Source organism: Felis catus, chromosome B2 (genome assembly GCF_018350175.1).
Source record: "Felis catus isolate Fca126 chromosome B2, F.catus_Fca126_mat1.0, whole genome shotgun sequence".
Lineage (NCBI taxonomy): Eukaryota > Metazoa > Chordata > Mammalia > Carnivora > Felidae > Felis > Felis catus.
In genome coordinates, this window is record NC_058372.1 from 101,949,947 (window position 1) to 101,955,946 (window position 6,000).

The window sequence follows — 6,000 nt, forward strand, 5'->3', positions numbered from 1 at the left end:
TTTCAAGTTTATGATTGGAGTCTGATGATACCGCTGATATCAATGGTTAGGCATAATGGTGAATTAGTCTCCTATGTTATTCTTACTTATGTTACCTTCATTTCTTTCTCTCAATTTAGTATCTTTTCTTTTGCCCTTTGCCCCTTTCTCCCTTCAACTCCCAGGTTCAACATCCTCTCTCAGTCACCTTCACCTAAGAGCCTCCCCATAGCTTCTTCACCATCTTATGAATTATTCTCAAGTTCAGTCATGTCACACGGGAAATAGTATAAAGAAAGGGCACAGTGGGATCACAACAACATCAAGGCGACTTTAGGACATGTGTTCCCTCCACAATTTTTCCTAGTATAGTAATTTTGAAGAGTTTGTTGTATTATGATATTTGTGAATTCATCTATCTCAATACCTTCGTTACTAGATGTTGAGCAGATGATATGTGACCAACAGTAGCCAGAGGCTGAAGAGAGTAGAAAAAAAGCCCATTAATGATTCCTGTCCCTCAGGATGCACTTCGTCTGCAGCTGAAAAAAATAAATGAAAACATTGGGCAAAGAGAGAAACAACGGGAATTCAGAGAAGACTGTATGAGGAAACACTGTATGACTTCCACTGGGAATATAAGCGGAGGCACTGAAGTGCCAAGGAAGTAAGAGAGCAGATGCTGGGCTACCTGGGTGGCTCAGTCAGTTACGTGTCCGGCTTCGGCTCAGGTCATGATCTCACTGTCCATGGGTTCGAGCCCCGTATCAAGATCTGTGCTGACAGCTCAGAGCCTGGAGCCTACTTTGGGTTCTGTGTCTCCCTCTCTCTCTGCCGTTCTCCGGATCACTCTCTGTCTCTCAAAAATAAATAAAGCATTTTAAAAAATAGAAAATAATGAAAAATAAAAAGAGAGAGCAGATACTATGCGTGAAAGCAAGGACTATAACACAGAGGACAGGGGCAGAGGGAGCATGACCAGACAATAAAAATAAATAAATGAATCAAAAGCCCACTGTGTGTTGTATGCTATTCCACACGTCTTACAGCGATCTTAGACACCTCAAAAAGCCTTACCAGGAGGTATTACCATCAGTTACAGTTAGTCAATTGAGGCTTAATCCACTGAGGCCAAACCACAGAGTCTATAAGTAGTGAAGCTAGAATTTGAAGCCGGTTCATAAGGACACCGAAACCTGTGCTCTTAGCTACTACCCCAGAATGATTTTACCACGGTCATTTTATGGAAGGCCTAGCAAGAAGGTAGCCAGGGGTTATTGGCAACAGGCAAATGCAGTCAACCCTTCCGGGTTCTTGAGGAAGGAAGTGAAATGCTAAAAGCACCTTTTAGAGCAATTCCTCAGATCTTGACACGGAAGAATCAACAGAAATTAGTTATGACTAAATCAATGAGACCCAGTAGAAGATTGTGGGCTATATCCAAGGTTTGACGTGTTCTGGTCTGAAACCCAGTGGTGGGTGTGAGAACAGAGAGCAATTGATGAGTCTAAAAACTAGTCTAAAGGAAGAAAAGAAAGACAGGTTGACATTGGCTAAACAAATGAAGGAAGAAAAGCCAAAGAAAATCTTAGAGAGAAATGGCAAAAAAAAAAAAAAAAAAAAATTGACAAGCTAACAGTAGAAAGGGAAGCAATCTCTATGAGAAGAAAGGGAGTTCAAGTTCCAATGTGTTCAGCTTGGGGCAACGGCAGGACGTAGGAGGAATGGTGTATCATGAGCATTGAGAAACCCTTGGATAAGAGACCATAGTATGATGCCTGTGAAGGAATAGCAAATGTAAAACACCAGAGTGTGAGTAAGATAACTTATTTTGTTAAGTCTCAGAAGCTTCTTACAGGGAAAAATACAACAGAAGTACTTAATAAATAATGAGAACACTTCCCCTAGCTGCCACTTTGCCTGAATTTCTCTTCACTTCATGCTTTCCTCTGAGTAGGCACTAACTGCCAGCCATTCGTGTCGCAATATCACCTCCCACTTCTTAATTTCTGCCCGTGTTTGTTTGTTTAGACGTGCCCATGCCTTTAATCCTGTTTTTCTTCTGTGCTGTCTCAAATAATAAGGACAACAATGACTGGAATCTACCTCTTTCGGCCTATCCAGCAGTGATTGGAGTGATATCCTCCTATACCATGTTATTTCATAGTAAACATGACATTAAACTCAATTACATTGAAGATTAAGTTCTTGAAAGTCAGCCTTTCTAATGAGACTGACCTCACAACTCTTTGCATGACCTTTGTTGAATCACTCTGGGTCAAGGCTGAGCTACTATTAAAACAAACAAACAAACAAACAAACACAAACTCAAAATGTAGGGGCTCAACTACATGGAATTTTTTTTTCACCCATGTCATAGCTCAATAGCAGTTAAGGTCTGGTGGGATCGGTCTGATATCGTCACTGCATAGCTTCTATGTTAGAGATTAAGGAGGCTGTTCCAGTCACTGGAAAGGGGGCAAAAGAAAGTAGAGGGCAATAAGCTTCTTTTTTCCAAAGAAGTGACACAAAATGTACATACATCACTTCTGCTCATACTTTATTGCTCTGGACTTAGTCATGTGACTCAGGGCTAGCTCAAATAAAGCTGGGAAATATAGCTTCTAGCTGGGTGGTCTTGTACCAGCTACACGATTGTAGAGGAGAGCAGGAAGTTCAGGGCTTTATTATTAAAAAGAAAAAAGGGAGGATGAATTTGAGGGAACAATTAGCAGGCCCTACTACATCTGGGTTTAGAGCCCCACTCCTCATTATGCTGTTCTCTTCATTTAACCAGACCTCCCTCTCCAGGTGTCCAAATAATTTTTAAAACAGCTAATCTATTCCGTAGTACTGTTTTCAAATGGAACATAGTACTATTTAGAAGAGCTGAGGGGAGTGGCTCAGTCGGTAGAGGGTCCGACTTCGGCTCAGGTCATGATCTCACAGCTCCTGAGTTCCAGCCCCACGTCGGGCTCTGTGCTGACAGCTCGGAGCCTGGAGCCTGCTTCAGATTCTGTGTCTCCCTCTCTCTCTGCCCCTCCCCTGATCACATTCTGTCTCTCTCTCTCTCAAAAATAAACATTTAAAAAAAAAAGTGAAGGGAGAACTGCTTCAATTAGCAGTTGGAAGTGAGGGGCCAGAATTGGCATCCGAGTCTCCTCTTTTCCCTCCGCATCTCACTACACAGGAGACCCTTGATTCTGAGAAATAAAATTTGGAAACTGCCCTCACAGAGTTTTTTTTTTTAATCAAAAAGGAATGTGTTATGCTTCCTAAGCAGTCAGACCCAACCAGTGAAAATTACTCTCTCCCATTTAAATAATAGAAAGTCCTCTTCAAGTCCTGATTTACATCCATCTTGTCAGCTAAGTGAACAAGCGAGCTCAGAGCCATTTTCCCAGTCTGCTCTGCTAAGCTTCTGACCTTGCAGAACACCCTGCCAAGTGTGAATTAATAATCACTTTGATGCAAAGGGTAAAAGGGGAGGATATTTCTGTGATTCTTCCCCACAAATCTAATCTTGACAAATGGAATCGCATTATGTCTCATTAGCTAATAAACTATCTAGATTGAAATTGCATGTAGGGCGAGAAATGAACTCAAATTATGCCTAACACTCCTGGAAACAACTTTTCATCTTCATTTCAAGAATAGAGGAGATAAAAAAAAAAATCCCTGAGGAAAAGTCAACAGAACTGAAAACAAAACACGAAGAAGTTTTCATTTTAACCACTAATCCCATAGCCTTCCATTACTGAAATCTAAGAAAACATGGCAAACACCTTGCGGGGTGGGGGTGGGGGGGCGGGGCTTGGTTGATTATTTCAAGTCCTCTGAGCCAAAACCAGGCCATGAAGATCATCAGGGCTTTCTGTCAAAATCAAAATATTTAACCGCTTTCTTTTCCTTCCTTTCTTTCTTTCTTTCTTTCTTTCTTTCTTTCTTTCTTTCTTTCTTTCTTGTTTTTGTTAGCATTGTACTATAGTTTCTCATTTATTCACCCATTTTCTGATGAAAGTTCCCAGTGAGAGAATCTCTTTCTTGAAATGCCCATGTTTGGCATGCAAATCATTTACATTTCAAATTTCTGAATGTGGGGGTAAGTTATATCCAGCTACTTATTAATAATATTCCTAGGATTAGTTCAAAATGGGTCATATCAATACTTGTGAAAGGAAATTCTTTGCAGGACAATCTCGTGGTCTGAATTAACAAAATGCACATGCTTTATCACAGAGTGACTTTGTCATGGCCCAAAAGCACTCGTATTTAGGTTATTAATACTGTATAGAATTCAAACAGAAAACTCAAAATACTGATGCACTTTATATTTGGAAGAGTAAAGCTTCTCCGTAAAACAAGAGGTCTCTTGTTTTATAAAGAAATAACTTCCAAGATATACTGACATTTTTATTGTCTTACTAGTGATTACTTTGCTCAAAAGAATTACAGAAGAATAATATTTAGGACTCATAATGAAACACACATTAGAGCATCTATAATTTAAGTTCTGTTTCAGTTTCAATTCTTTTCATTTGCACAGGACCTGATGGCAAACTTATTCCAGAAAATTTTAGGGTTTCAGAGATTGCTTTACATGTTCTATCAGATGATATTTAGATGATCAAAATACTGTTTTGCAAATCCTAGTCCTTGAAGAGTTATGAATAACCACTTGTATTCAGGAGAGAGAATCCGTGAAAACAAACCTGACGATACGAATGCAACGTGTTATTTTTCCAGCAATTCATATTCTAGGTGCCGGATCAAACCAGTAATTAAACTATCTGAGTCTTACAGAGACAAAATCAGATTAAAATCAAATTATGGCACCTGGTCAAATACTTTCCCAAATAAAAACAAAAAGAGAGTCGATAATCCCTTTTTAAAGAGGCCAGATGCTTCAACTCACAAGATAAACAGCATTTAGCAAGTCCCAGCTCAGAGGCAGTACCTGTTCCAGCGGTGCGATGGCCCTCACAGTAAACTTCCCTTAGCCTGTATCTTTCTTGTTGTCTTTAGTCTTTTAAGTGTGTATGTATATGCGCACACACACGTATAATAAGAGTCTGTTTCGAAGTTTATCTCTGCATGAAATTATAGCTTGTCATTACAGTAGAATACTCTAAACTTCTACAGGATAAGGGCAATGTCTTCCTTATTGACCTCAAATCCCCAGTGATTGGCACAAAGCAGGTGCTCAACGAGTATTTTAAAATGAATAAGTGAATGAATAAACTAGTGCCAGGATTTTCACTCCCACACCCTATCAAAACTACTTTTGTCAGGGTCACCAATTACCTTTATGTTGCTGACGTCAGCCGTCCATTCAGCGTCCATGCGGTTTTGACACAGCAGCCCATCTGACAAAGTTGGTCCCTGTCTCTTCTCTGAGATCTTCCTCCTACAACACTGATCCCTCTTTTTCAATCTGTTTTTGTCAGTTTCTCTTCTCCTCCCTGAGTTTTCATGTCAGACAGCCTGGATTCGGGGGTGGTCCTCTTTTTCTCTATTCCTCAGTGAGCTCACCTAATCTCATGGCTTTCAAACGACATCACTAACTTTCAGATTTATATCTACAGCCAGCTCCAAACTATCTAGTCACTTATTGGTCTCCCCATTTGGATAGCTACTAGGCATCTCAAACTTCCTATATCCAAAACTGAACTCCTCCTCTCTTCCCTATTCATCCACTTACTTCTGCCCCAGACGTGTCCCATTTGCACCCATCTTCCCATCGGTTCATGGCTTTTCTGTTCTCCAGGTGCCCAGTCACCCACTGCCCCTACCACCATGCGACTAGAAGTGTCATCAGTAGCAGAAAAACTGGCTTGTCTCTTCCTCCTACACTCCTCCTCCCACCATGCTTCCCATTGGCAGATTGTACGTGAAAGCCAGCTGGCAAGAGAGCCTAGGAATAATGGTCTGCAAGCTTCCAGACTCATGGTACACAGAGGAGAGTTTAGAAGCCCGAGAGTGGAGCTGAGCATCTGTGGACGCTATCTGCCACAGCCTACT

At 40.8% G+C, this 6,000-nt stretch overlaps 1 long non-coding RNA gene across 1 annotated transcript in view; it reads right to left on the minus strand.

Annotated features, from left to right (window-relative positions):
• LOC102900933 overlaps positions 1-5,799 on the minus strand; it is a 29,094-nt gene extending 23,295 nt beyond the window's left edge. The window contains exon 1 of the long non-coding RNA XR_440343.5: positions 5,284-5,799. This is a non-coding gene — a long non-coding RNA (uncharacterized LOC102900933). The remainder of the gene's footprint in view (positions 1-5,283) is intronic.
• Between the last annotated feature and the right edge of the window lie 201 nt (positions 5,800-6,000).